Below are 14316 nucleotides of genomic sequence, written 5' to 3' on the forward strand. Positions count from 1 at the left end.
AACGGAAAACTTTTCCGTTAAAAGCATTTTCGGAAAATCATGCCAGTCTAGACGTAGCCCCTGTGTATATTGATATGGCAGCAGTGACTTCAATGAAACAAAGCTGACTTTCACCAGCTGAGGAGGTGCCCCTATGTATTTTTAACCTGGGAAAAGTTATTCAATATTGAGATTTTTGGGGGATGTTTTATTTAGCTAATTTGTCCTTCAGGTATTACATGATTCACCAACTAATCACAAAGCCTTACTCGTACTTGACTGAATTCTGGCACTGGGCTAACATTCATTGAACTCAGTGGGCGTGAACTCCCATTAACTTCAGGGAACCTTTGATTGGGTGAGGCTTTACAGTGCAAAGAACTTTTTGTTTAGTGTGATACAACGGAAGCACAAAATCTATACCAGCTCACTGTGATGGGGATGATGGCAATATTCAGGCATGTGCTGGTCAGGCTTTTGGTTGTACCCATTGGCAAGCGTTAGAGCTGTGGTCTAGTTCTTCAGGAGTCTATTCCCTATTTCACCCTGAAGCATGCGGTTTGCCTAAGGGTTTCCCACACAACATCTCTGCATGGCTTGCATGACGTCTGAGGCCAATACATCTCTGGAACACCGGGACTCCTATCCCACAGGAAGTATCTTTCCCTTACTGAAAGATCACCCTTTCTCCAGAAATAAGACCACCTCACCTCAGTAACCTGGTTAATGTTTGGCCACCCGCTTAAGGTTCAGAAGGGCTTTAGGTTTGAATTGAACAATTTTTCTACAACTTTTAACACTGATTGATAAGTGGAACAGAACCTGGGACCTCTGGAGCTTAGTACAATATTGAGTCACTAGCGCTTGAGTGAAAAGGCAATTGGCTCTCAGCTAAGGTGGAAGCTCTCTCTCTCTCTCTCTCTCCCTCCCTCCCTCTCCCTACCCAAAGTGTGTGGGTCACACAACCTTTCTAAATGAGCATTGCAAGGCCACAAATTAATGTTATTTCACTAGCAGAAAGTGGGTTGATTAATCCTTTTTGCTAGAACAATAACCTTTTTTTTAGAAAAAAGGCATTCAGTAATATTCAGGTCCCGGGCATGGCTTTTACAAGTACCCTGTATGCAATGTTTGGATGCATTGCCAATGCCTTAGAGTAATCATATCAATAAGTTTTTTTTTTGTCAACCCCAGCCCTCTTGTCAGAACAGATCTATCCCGCTGTGAAGCATTCATTGCATTTATATAAGGCACAGCTTTTACATTCTTTCTTTGAAGCATTTGAGAAAATTTACTTAGACAACTTGTCAATTGAGCAGTGGAAAATATGCTCAATAGCGACACACCCACTTTTGATCCTCAGTTGGTAGAAATGGAGTTAGCACTGCAGAAGTCAACGGAGCTATGTCAATTAACTCACACAGAGGAACTGAACTGTTATCCCCTTCAGTTTGCCAGTATCATCCTCCTGGCTGTTTCCCTTTCACTTTGGCATCGGGCCCTAATTGAACAAAAACGGAAGGGTGTCTCCAACTGACCTTTTTCAATGGTGTTGGGGTTGGAACCATACATTGATTCTTAATGGCCTGTGATCACGTTCTACCACCTTATATTTCATACCTTATTCCCAGAGGCTGGCTGTAGTTTTCTTTGACGCTGCCAATCTTGTTGATACATTTTCTTTACCTTCTTTAATAAAGAGGGTCCTCTAGAGGTTCAGGATGCTGCCTTGGTTATTCTAGTCTTAACTTGCCCAGGCACTCGTAAATGAAGTTAAGTTCCAACCATTCCCTGTCTATTTGGCTTATGAAATTGTTCTGAAACAACAGGGTGACTTGGAGATCCATTAATAAGTTTGATTCTTATCAGAATGGAATGAACAGGGATATCAGTTGCCTTGCTCGCTACCTTCCATGTCCTAATGACTTAAGGACAATTAGCACCTCCATTGATTGGTTGGTTATCAGCCTCTTGAAACTTGAACAATCTATTCATTGTCTTTTTTCTCTCCCCCGCCCCTCTTATTTATTCTTGGATCTGAACTTTTAATTCTCCAGTCATCTGAAGAAGTAGGTTGTGCCCACAAAAGCTCATGATACCATCTGGCTGTGTCTACATTGGCACCCTTTTCTGTAAAGGGGATGCTAATGAGACACTTCAGAATTGCAAATGCCGCGGGGGATTTAAATATCCCCCGCAGCATTTGCATGAACATGGCTGCCGCTTTTTTTCAGCTCGGGGTTTTGCTGGAGAAAAGCGCCAGTCTAGACGGGATCTTGCGGAAAATAACCCCCTTTCCGAAAGATCCCTTATTCCTACTTTCAAGTAGGAATAAGAGATCTTTCAAGTAGGAATAAGGGATCTTCCGGAAAAGGGTTTATTTTCCGCAAGATCCCGTCTAGACTGGCGCTTTTCTCCGGCAAAACCCCGAGCCGGAAAAAAGCGGCAGCCATGTTCATGCAAATGCCGCGGGGGATATTCAAATCCCCCACGGCATTTGCAATTCCGAAGTGTCTCATTAGCATCCCTTTTACGGAAAAGGGTGCCAATGTAGACACAGACTCTATGTGTGTTGTTAGTCTAGTAGCACCCTAAAGACTAACCATGTACATTAGAAAAACTTAAAAAACAACAAATATACTCTCCAGAACTGTAACACGCCTGTTTCTCATTGGAGTACCAAATATATATATATAAAGAGTGGCTTAGTGGTTTTAAAAGCCTGAGAGTCAGACGAGAGATCTGAGTATTAAGCCTGACTCTGTACCCATAATCACACAGGGAGCTGATGGCTTTCTGAAAAGTGCTCAGTATTCAGCTGCTTCCATTCTTCACAATGGGAACTGCTGAAGTGCAGATCTAATGGTGGTTGCTGAACACTTGGAAATCTGCCCCCCTAACCATCCTGGGTCTCCATTTCTCCATCTATAGAACAGAGCTAACAGCATTTGCCCCACCTGAGTCAAGCACTTGGAGACTGCTTGCTATATAAATGTAAATTATTAATGTTTATTTAATCTAACTGTAATAATTAATAAGGAACTTCCCAGCAGGTGGGGAAATTCCATGCAGAGCATGTTTCGAAAGCACTGATATTGTTGCAAGCTTTTGTTGCATCACCATCATGCCCGGACACAAGATGTGGGACTTAATAAATAGATTCCAAACATTGGAGACCACGTACTCTTACAGTTAAAAGAACTGAATATATCTGTGAAATGACCTTTCCAGGCTACTGAGGATAAAATGTTGAGGTCATGCACGAAACAAATAGTTGCAATCCAGGGAGATTGGAGTATTTTAAAATGCGCCTGGAAGAGCCAAATGACCTTTACTGTTTCTCACTAAATTTAAAATGCTCTCATGAGTCCTGATAATACAGTTAGTGAGAGAGGCTGATTCGGGGGGGTTAGTGGGTTTAGATTTAGGGCACTTGCCAAAACTCATTGCATTAACTAAGGATTTTGAAGCTAAAGGCTCCCTGTGGAAGATTTCATCTGCAGAGCGGAGTGCCTATGCCAGGGGGTACCAAGGCTCCAGTTCAGAACAGGACTTGGGCACATGCTTAACAGTGTGTGCTTTAGTGACATTGGCTTCAATCGGATTTACACCTAGATTGAAGTTGAGCATGTTTTGCCCTGGATAAGCTGAATATCATTGGGCTCATGTTTCAGGCCCTGATTCTGACAAGCGTGCTTAACTCCAATGGCAGGTCTCCATGTGGAGAGGAGGGTCTGGTTCTGATCAGATAAAAAAAAAAAACCTTAAACATTTTAATGACTTTCCGGGTTGAAGTTGAATAATTCGCCCCACCTTTTAACCCCACACTTTTGGGGACAGTTCTAGTGTTCTATGACTCTATTATCCTATGGCCCGAGAGAGGTGGATTTTGACGTACTCCTGCCTTACTTTCTGCTACCAGTTATCACATGAGAGTCTAGTTCAGCTGACACTGAAAGCTGGGACATGAAGCAAGCCTTTGAGGGTCACTCAACAGGCCTATCAGGGTAATGTCATTTTAGCTACCAAGCTGGATTCTTTTCTGCATCACTCATGCTACATGGTTACTCTATGGGTATCTAGACTGCATCCCTCTGTCGGCAGAGGGATGCAGATTAGGCAGGTCGACATTGCAATGAGTCAGGGATTTAAATATCCCATGCCTAATTTGCATAAAAATGGCAGCCGTTTTGCCGACTCAGCACTTTGTCGGAAAAAAGCGGCCGTCTAGAGGGGGATCTGTGGAGAAAGAAAGCCTTTTCTCTCAGATCCCTTATGCCTCCTGCAAGGAGGTTTACAGGATCTGTCGAAAAAGCCTTTCTTTCTCCACAGATCCCCCTCTAGACGGCCACTTTTTGCTCACAAAGTGCTGAGTCAGCAAAACGGCTGCCATTTTTATGCAAATTAGGCACGGGATATTTAAGTCCCTGCCTCATTTGCAATGTCAACCTGCCTAATCTGCATCCCTCTGCTGACAGAGGGATGCAGTCTAGACATACCCTATCTGTCCATTGTATCAGTATAACCAACAGTGACATGAGGATTTAGCTTGTCTCTTCAAACTCTTGGGTGCTAAGTAAAATCCAAGGGCCAATGTTACCAGTACAGAATCTAAACACAAGTCTCCCCTTTCTACCTTCTGGACTTAGCTAGCGCATAATATGCCCACATAAGTAATTGTCGATTCAGATAGTTTGTTCCCATTTTGTATAAGTGGTTGGTGGCAACTGGAGAGAATGAATATGAACTGTGAATCAGCAATGTTAACAAGTCTGCTATAATGGTTGTGTCCTCATGGAGAAAATAGTGGTGTGGGAGGCATGCTTTTTGGGCATGAAGTCTTGAGAAGCCTGCAGAACCACTGGTGTAGTGCAATGAGAGAGCTTTTAAAGTAATCACTGGGCTCCAACTGTGTTTCTAGCACTGCATGAATGGCCGTTATCAGCTGCCTCGTGTAGGCCTGGCTGGTTGGAGCTTTCAACGCAAGTGGGGTGATGTCACTTCTGAGAGAACGCAAAGCTCCAAGGAAGAAAGGATGGGGGAGGGGAAGAACTGGGAGAAATTTGCATGTAATTGCTGTAATTTCATTAAATAACATTTGAATAATTGTTAGGTTTCCTTTCCCTGGGACGCAGACAATTTAATGCTCAGGCTTTTTTTAATGGTAAGATGAAGTATAATTGTAATGTTTTCTGAGCCGCGGCACTGGTGGCCTCATTCCATGAGAGAGAGAGGTGGAGAGAAGAATAGAAAGCATGTTCCAGCACATGCTTAGAGGTGACAATGGGAGCTGTTTTCTCTGAGAGAAGAGGCTACGTAGGAGCCTGTGAGTTCCAGGCCTTTGTGGAATTGACATTCATCTGCAATTTTACAATCGCTTGCTCTAATTGTCTGGTGAAATTCCTTTGTAGAACATATTCAAACTGATTTACACCAGCTGAGACTCTGACTCTACTGTGCAGTAGTGTTCTAGGACTGATTTCTATTTTCGTGGGCTTGAACAATGACATTGATTGGATGTTTTGTTACAAAGCCAGTCTCCCCTGCCTCTAACAACTTCATTTTTGTATCAAGTGCTAAGAACGGGACACCTCCAGCCCACTTAATTAGCACGGGTCCTAAAATTGAGAGATACTTCTCCCCCCACTCCCCATTATAAATATCATGATTCTCTTATTTCCACTTCAGCTCCTCTGAGGAAGTGGGTTTTACCCACAAAAGCTCATGATGCTATATATATTTGTTCTTTCAAGCTAAGGGTGCTGTGTAGATGCACCCTTAGAGACAAAGCTATGTAATTTACACTACGCAAATTGTGTAGCTTATTTCAAATTTATTTTGAAATAGCTTCTTTCATAATTTGGCATTAAATAGCTCGCTATTCTGAAATTCCCCTTAACCCTCACGGAATGAGGATTACTGGGACGTCGGAATAAGCTGCCCGGTGTTTTGAAATCTATTTCAAAATACCGGTCTGCTTTAATAGATGTGGAATAGCTATTTCAGGATACTTCCGGTATCCAAAATATCTCCGCAGCGTAGATGTACCCAAAGGCGTGAGAGCTACTCATTGTTTTTTAAAGATGAAACAACTAGGCTATGTCTACATTCGCGGCTTCTTGCGCAAGTATGGCAGTTCTTGTGCAAGAATCCGCAGAGCATCCACACAGCCCGCCTGCTCATGCGCAAGGAAATTACAGTACGGCATGGGATGAGAGGGCTTCTTGCACAAGAGCTACGCTCTTTTTTAACAGGTGTAAGCCCTCTTGTGCAGGCGCTCTTGCGCAAGAGGGCAGTGTGGACGGTCGGCCGGGGTTCTTTGTGCAAGACAGCCCTATGGTTAAAATGGCTATCAGAGCTTTCTTGCGCAAAAGTGCATCCACACTGCCATGGATGCTCTTGCGCAAAAGCACAACTGGCACATGGCAGTGTGGACGTTTTCTTGTTCAAGAGTTCTTGCACAAGAACCCTTGCGCAAGATGTTCTTGAGCAAGAAGCCGCTAGTGTAGACATAGCCCTATAGGCATGTCCACTAACTCCTCCAGTGGGGCACCGATTTAACTAAATACATTTATATTTTAGAGAACCTAGCACAATATTGAGTGAAACTGTGTCCTCTGCCTCAGAGTCACCGATTATTTTCAGCTGCCATATTAGTGTCTTGCTCAGTAGGGGCTGAGGGATTACTATGTAATGTCCATGCCTGCCAAGAGATGGCTACATTGATGGCGGTGAATTAGTTTGTTATTCAGATAATGTGAATGGCACGGCATAGGCCGGGTGACAGTAAAGGTGAGCTGCAGGGGATGTGTGGTGTGTGTGGGTTGTCTCTTAAAACAAGTGTTTCCCTTGAGTAGTTGTCTGTTTGCCCATGGCATGGTTTGAAGACTTTGGCCTTGTCTCCACAATCCCTGCTGCCGCGATTGATCTTCTGGAGTTCGATTTAGCGAGTCTAGTTAAGACTCTCTAAATCGAACTCCATGGGAGCCCCCTGCTGGTGTCCAGTATGCCTCCTTTTGTGAGGAGTAAGGGAAGCTGACAGGAGCATTTGCTCCCATCGCCCCCCCTGCTGTGGGGATGCCTCCAAGTTCCGCTTCAGGCAAACCAAACCCAGCTATGTATACTACGTAGCTGGAGCTGCGTACCTTAAGCTGAGCTGCTGGGTCTGGCGCAGATGTGGCCAGGCATAAGCATCGTGCGACTCTGATCAGAATGCGCTTACTGTGAGTCCTGCTTTGGTAGCTGTGGTATATTTATTTACCTTCTTTTTACCGTCTTTTTGTTGTTGTTGCCTGAGTCTGTCTTCCTTCCTTTTATCAGTCATCTCTCCATGCTGTGCCTAGGGGATTTAGGCACCTGGAGTGTTGAGGAGGGCAGTGGCACCCACACACTGCACTTGGACACCTTATAATCATTTTGAGCACCAATGTCTCTTTGTGGCTCTCGTTCTTGGCCTCTTTTGTCTCCCGGTCCCTGTGTCATTACTGAGATTGTGCGATCAGGAGAGGAGGTTTTTCAGTGGGTCTGTTAGCTCCTAGCACAGTGGGAGTGACCTCAGTTAATGGGGTCTCTAAGGGCTACCAGTGAGTTGTAATTATGATTCCCTGCCCTCCAGACAATATCTGTGGGGAATCAGACCCCCCATTTTTAAAGGGACAGCCCCACATTTAAGATCTCCTGCAACTTCCTCTTAAAAACAAGCCAACTGGATCATATTTTCTGTCTCCCCCATTAGTACTGGTGGGGCCCTGTGGCTGGCTGGATCCCTGCTTGTCAGCTGCCTGCTCGCTAGCGGTCAGTGGTTGACCTTGAACAGGCTGGGTGTGCAATGTTGGTGGTGGGGCGAAGACACAGAGCATGGGGTGAGCTGCTTCCCTTGCAGGCCTATCATGGGGGGAGGGGGCGTTCCCAGCAGAGCCCTGCCTCTATCCCATCATGCACTGCAGTGGCTGGTGAGTGTGGCAGGCAGTGGCCAGTTATGTCTTTGTGCCAACCCATCAGCCCTTTATGTGCTGCCCTGCTTGCGGTCCTCTTCCTTCAGCCCTCCCTCACATCCCCTGCTCCTCCATGTGCCTCCTGATGGGGCCTGTCCAGCAGGAGTCGAGCCTTGCATAGGCCCAAGCCTTGCACGGCAGTAGCACGGGGAAGGCTCTCCACAGCTTAGCTGAGGGGCAAAGTGAGATAGGGGAGCAATTTTCTGCTTGTTCATGCCCTGAACCTGCAGGCTCCACAGCAGCCACCTGGGCAGGGGGATTCACACCCTTCTTCACAGCCCCCACCTTGGGTCCTGTCCCCCCCCCCCAGGGAACACTGTCCCCTAGGTACTCCCCCACCCCCCAGATGAGCCACCCCTCTGGCTTGATGCAGGCAGGTTCTCTGGGCCCTTGTGCACATCAGAGCTTTAGGGCTTCACCGTTTTCTGCTTGTGGTGTAGCTGGAGGAGAGGCAGGGGCCAGCAGAAGCCTGGAGGTGTTAGCTGCCTTTTGACATTGTGGGCAGGAAGAGCCAAGTTGCCCTCAGCCCTAGCAGGGGAAGGAAAGGAAGGGAGAGAAGACCTCTGCAAAGAGGGGTGCCTGGTCATCCCTCCCTTCCCCCCGCCTCTGACACTCCCCTACCCTCACAGCTGGAAGCAGCTTCCCTCCCATCCAACGCCAAAAGGCTGCTGTGGGACACATTCTGCTGTGAACCCCGGCAGAAAGTGGGGGGAGGTATGTGAACCTGCAGTGCCCCCCCACCTACACACACATATTTTGCCTCAGGAAGATGCAATGCCTAGGTTTGCCAGGTATCCGGTTTTGAACCGGACAGTCCAGTATTTGAGCTTTCTCTTCGGGAAACAAATTGAGGAAATGGAAATGATAAAATATAAATGTCCAGTATTTTCTAAATAAGATGTAACGTCGATGCTGATGTAACATCAAGTGTGTCTGGTTTTGTTGTTGAAACCATCTGGCAAAGCCAGAAGAGGCGGGTGCATCCCAGGGGGGGTCCAGCCAGGCATGGGGCGCTGGGCAGGGAGGGTTTCGGCAGGTCAGTCACCCCCTGTGTGAGGGAGACATATGGGAGTAGGTTTCTCCTGTGTGTGTGTGTGCGGGGGAGGGAGGTGTGTTCATAGTAGGCTGATGCATCACCCCTCACTCTATAAACCCTAAAGCCACACGACAAAGATAAATACTGTGTAGGTGGATTCTTTTTATTTAAACAGGGGCTCTGGCAACTCAGTATAAATTTGCGCATAGGTACGATCGAGGGCCGTGGAACACTCCTGAATTAAAGTAATTTTACTCAGTGTCCTGTATTCAGTGTGGGGCACTGTATTCAGTGTGCCCCCTCAGTCTATGGGCAGGTACAGTGAACTAGCACTGGGTGTACAGCAGCATCATGGCTAAAACCTGTCCCTCAGCAGTGCCATGCTACTGTCGCTCCCAGCCCCGGCACCCATACATCAGTTTTTAGGCTACAATTCTTCAGCCTACACAAGCTCCAAATGGGCCCATGAAACGGACCGCCACAGGCGTACAAATGTATGCTCCATACCTAATGAGAATTTTGACATGTGAGAATTAAAGCGTGAATGCCTCCGGAATGACCCGCCCTCTTGGTCATTCACTACATCTCTGGGAAAACAGCACTGAGGGCACCTGGTTTCCTCAAGGGCCTTCATGCAATTACCTTTCTTTTGTGCAAGAATAATGCCTGCAAATAGGCCTACAAAATACTATTTACATCCAGCTCTAGGCCTGCAAAAATGTCACTGGCTCAGCACTAATAACACCATTTCTAACATCAATGGCAAGACGTACTTCTGTGGGGACTTTTTAAGGTGTTTTCTTGTATTTGAATTCCTGTGCGTTTCCCCAGCCGTCGTTCTCTGACATCTTTATGTGCCGCAGCCCAGGATTGCAGATGAAAGAGCTGCCAGCAAAGGTAAATTGGAAGCTCCACGTGGTGCTGTGGTACACAACCAGTGAGAGGTACATTTGTACAGAAGACACATGACGGCGTCTTGCGATTTAGCGGCCTGAGCCTGACTACTTACTGCACTAAACTCCCTTGACTGCTGCAGGACCTAATGCCCTGGCCATTGTAGTCAAGCTGTGTAGTCGCTGGCTAGTACAAGGCAATCTGGAAAACAGCTCTCTGGCAACACATATGCCACCATCTGATAGGCAGAAGATGCCCAAGAACATGTAGCATAATTCCTGGGTTTTGCAGGACCCATCCCGCTTGTGCACTGCAAATGGTGTCGTCTTTGGTACTTATTTAGGCACCGAGGCCCCCTCATGTAACGCAAAATCCCTGCTGGCCTCGTGCTCTTGTCTAGCTAAGGTTTCTGGGCCACTGCTCAGGGTAGGATCACTTGTGTAATGTTGTTTATTATTGAAGCGAGAAGCCATTGGTGTTGTGACTGGCTGTTTCTCAGGAAGACCACGTGGAGGAGGGACAAACTCTGAAGTTGTCTTAGCCCTCGCAGCTGCGGGCAGTCTCGGAATGAAAGTCCAGAGGAGCTTTGTTTCAGCCCAGCTGGGCTTTGGTCTAGGCAGTGTGATTTATGGAAACGTGGCGGTGCACAACTGGTTTGGCCCTTTGGAAATGTTTCTCCAGTGCAGCAAAGGTCAAAAGGATGACTGGAGAGACGCCCATTGAGTTGAGGGAGTGGTTAGGCTTTTTGGCCCCCCCTTCCGCCCCAGAAGCTGCCTTGACAGACTTCCAGCGGGGGCGCTGTGGCAGAGAATACACGGGACATCAGACAGGAAGTTGTCAAGTGGTTAAAAAGAAAACTCAGGTATTTTGCCTCGCTCGTTACCTTTCAGGAAAAACAACGATAAGTAAATGTATAAACCTTCCGCGGGGCAAATCCCACTCAGCAGAGAAGCAGCAACAGAAATACCAGCATTCCCTCCCCGGGTCTGAGGTGTTTCCCTGTGCCCTTCCGGCACGTGCCCAAGCACCACTGTAGCAATTGATTTCAGCGTTGCAGGTGTGGGTTTGGGCTGGAGGCTCAGCCGGTCCTTCCAGGCCTGTGTGACTTGATCAACTCAGAACCCTGTATGAGGGTGGGCACTGGTTAGTGCTGCCTGGATTAGGGTTTGTTTTGTGTCTATGCTAGACGCTGTCCTAGCTCGCGGCTGTCCTGTGGGTGCTCTGAGCTTGCCTGAGGGCCGACCCAGCATTCCCATGCAAGGCCTGAGTAAATGTGAGTCCATCATCCTGGACAAATGCAAAGTTAGACTGTACTCTAAAGCTAGAGCTACACAGCAATGGTAAGTCGGAAAAAGAAACAATTTGCAGTATGCAGTATGCAAATTGTGTATCTTTTTCTGCTTTATCGTCAAAAGAGGATTTTCTGAAATTTGGCTCGTCTACATGGTGACAAATTTCAGAAAAAAAGTGCTCTTTCGACACAACCCTTATCCCTCGTAAAATGAGGTTTACAGGGACAGTGAAAGAGCCTGGCGCCGCTTTTAAATAAAAGGCCAAAAAATGCATTCCTTGGATGCGGTATTGCTTTTCCAGGATTCCAGAAGTATCCCAGAAAAGCAGTGCAGTCGAGACAGAGCCTTAGTCATAGAAAGAAAAAAAAAAGCTGTTTCCCATTTGTCTCTCCTTTCCTTTCACATGCCGGTCAATGGTGGGGAACAGCACAGCCAAATTGCAGCCAGTGAACAGAACGTTCTGGAATGTGGCCACATGCAGTTGCCCACAGCCAAGAGAGCTCAGGCTGGCATTAGAGACAAACTCACCTCGGCTTGAGCAGGCTTCGAGTTGAAGCCACGGCTGCCATTAATACCTGGGGCATGATAATACAATGTATTTAAATAAGGCTGATTCCTAGATCAAATATAGCATGTTGCATCACTTTTCAACAGGATGCCAGGTATCAATAGCTTGCTTTAAGGACAGTTCGTGGTCTAGGCTACACTTAAAACCCAGGCTATTAGCTTCCTGGCTGTCTTTTTGTACAGTTCATTGAAACCTGAGCTGTATATTATGTTCCCTTTCTACAAAGGTGCTTGTAGCGAATGCCTCACCGTAGTGTCCGAGTGTCTCTGCTCAGGCTGCACAGTGTGAGCACACACTGCAGTGTTCCACACGCATTAGCTGTAATTAACTTAATCAGAAAACAGGGAGATTTGCGCCCTAACAGCAGCCCCCAAGGCAGACTTTGGCGTGGCGTCACACTGAAGTAAGCGGGAGCAATTTTGCCTGCTTCTGTGGGGAATTGAGGCCTGATTTTTTTAAAAAAATCGGAAGTGTTCCAACTTCTCAGTAACATTTCACTCCTGTGGGCTACCCCTCAGTGTCCCTCCCTGTCTGTGGAGCTGTGCGCTTAGCTTCCAGCCCCCTTGTCGCTACCTCTTTCAAACGCCTCGTTCAAAGGGCTCCAACCTTTTTAAGCACAAGCTCACTTTTTGAATGTAAGGGCAATCCAAGCTCTACCTCAGACCCAACTACGCCGGCCCCACCTCCATTCCCCCTCCTTTTTGCCAGGCTGGGGCGCAGGCTCTGGAGTGTGAGAGGAGCTCTGAGCTGAGCTTGGGGCAGGCCAGAGGGGGTGCTAGGTGCAGGTTCTGAGAGGGTATTTGGATGCAGAGGTGCTCAGGGCTAGAGTAGGGGTAGGGTTTCAGGATGTGGGTTCTGGCTGGGCCCTGCTTACCTCAGCCCCACTGCTCCACCCCCCAGGAGACACCTGAGGCAGGATCACCTCTGCCCTGGCCTTGCACCATTCCCAAAAGCAGCCAGCAACCTCCCTCCCACGACCTGTTGTGCCCCCTGCCCTGCTCTGTGGAGAAGGGATACAGGTGAGGAGAGGGGGGCACCAAGACATCAGTGCCCCCCTGGGAGTGGGGGAAGGCAGCTCCAAGGAGAGGGCAGGAGGTGCACAGCAGTCGGGGGAGGGGCAGCTGAAGTCCTGGCACTTGACAGCCTCTTGGCCAAACCAGTCAGGCTCACCCACCACAGGCTCCAAGATCTACCGGTAGACCCCGATCGATGTAGGTAGGAATGTCTAGGGCAGGGGTGACCAACCAAAGTGTCTGATTGCTCCTGCACAAGTTGTTTGTGTTAACTGTCATGCCATTGCATGTACGCCTGTGAGAAACGTGGGGGCATTCTTTAGCGAGAAGAGGAAGAGGAAACAGAAAACGCCCACTTTTCCATTACGTGGCACCTTTTAAAATATGTGCCGGTGATTTGCAAGTGGCGATTTTGCAGTAGTCGCATGTCTCCCGGGACCCATTTGGTTTACAGCCCTCACATTGCCGTCATGTGGAGATGCTTTCCGTGTGCAGCTTTCAAATTGCTAGCTGGTTGACAATCTTCCTGTCTGGCATCTTCAGTTGGTTAGGTAGTGGCTTTGCGCCCCGTGGCTAATTGTGCAGTTTGGAGGGAGACCAAAAACCTAATTAAGTACAGCCGCTCGGCGTACACTGTTATGACGGTTACTTTTGAACAGGAGAGATGTTTCCCCACGTTTCTTTCCTGCAGTGTGTGCAGATCCCAAATTACCTCCCCCTGGGGCAGACTGAAAAGGAATGTTGCTTATGGCACATTGTAACTTCGGTCCTATTTTCTTTGTCAGCTCCCGGACTGAACAGCTGGTAGCGAGCCAGGGACAAATGTTCTACTCTAGGTGTCTCAGAAGGCTAGTTGGCTGTTGAGCTAACAAAATGACAATATTAACCTTCGGGAGGGGGGGGGGGAACCTGTGCCACCAACGTGCCAGACTTCATCCATGGATGAGTCGTTTTTTTCCCTTCCGTGTTCACGTGAGCTCCTGATAGCATTAACAGGAGTTAATACGCATGGAAAGGAGAGTGGACCTTGAAGGCTGGAATGTGAATCCAGCCTCGAGGAAAAACATGCTGAACGGTATGAGGCAAACCCCATGGTAAACTGTCCACGTCGAAGGCAAACTGTTAACCCAATACTGGTCTCATTGAGGGTGCAGGAAATCCACCAAGGCTGCTGGTGTTATACTGGTTTCACACCAGTGTGAGGGCAGGATGATGCCTTAGTGTATTGATCTCACTCCTGCGCTTTGAAGATCTTACATTTAAGAGGACATTTCAATTGTACATGAATGAGATGTCAGCTGAGTGGAGTGCTGGGCTAGTTACATCCTGGGGTTGGTGGGGCAAAGTGCTGGGAGAAGCCTCTGGTACACCGTTTTTGTGCTATCACTAACTGGAGAGAGAAAGGGACTTGAAATGTAAATTTCATAACCTCACAATGGAATAAAACCCCACTAGCATCTCCAACCTCAGCCCGTTTAATTCAATGTTTAATATCTTCATTGAATGGCCTGGCCTGCAGACAGATGGGATAAATTGGCAC

The sequence above is a fragment of the Pelodiscus sinensis genome, chromosome 7 (assembly GCF_049634645.1).
Source record: "Pelodiscus sinensis isolate JC-2024 chromosome 7, ASM4963464v1, whole genome shotgun sequence".
In the NCBI taxonomy this organism is placed as follows: Eukaryota; Metazoa; Chordata; order Testudines; family Trionychidae; genus Pelodiscus; species Pelodiscus sinensis.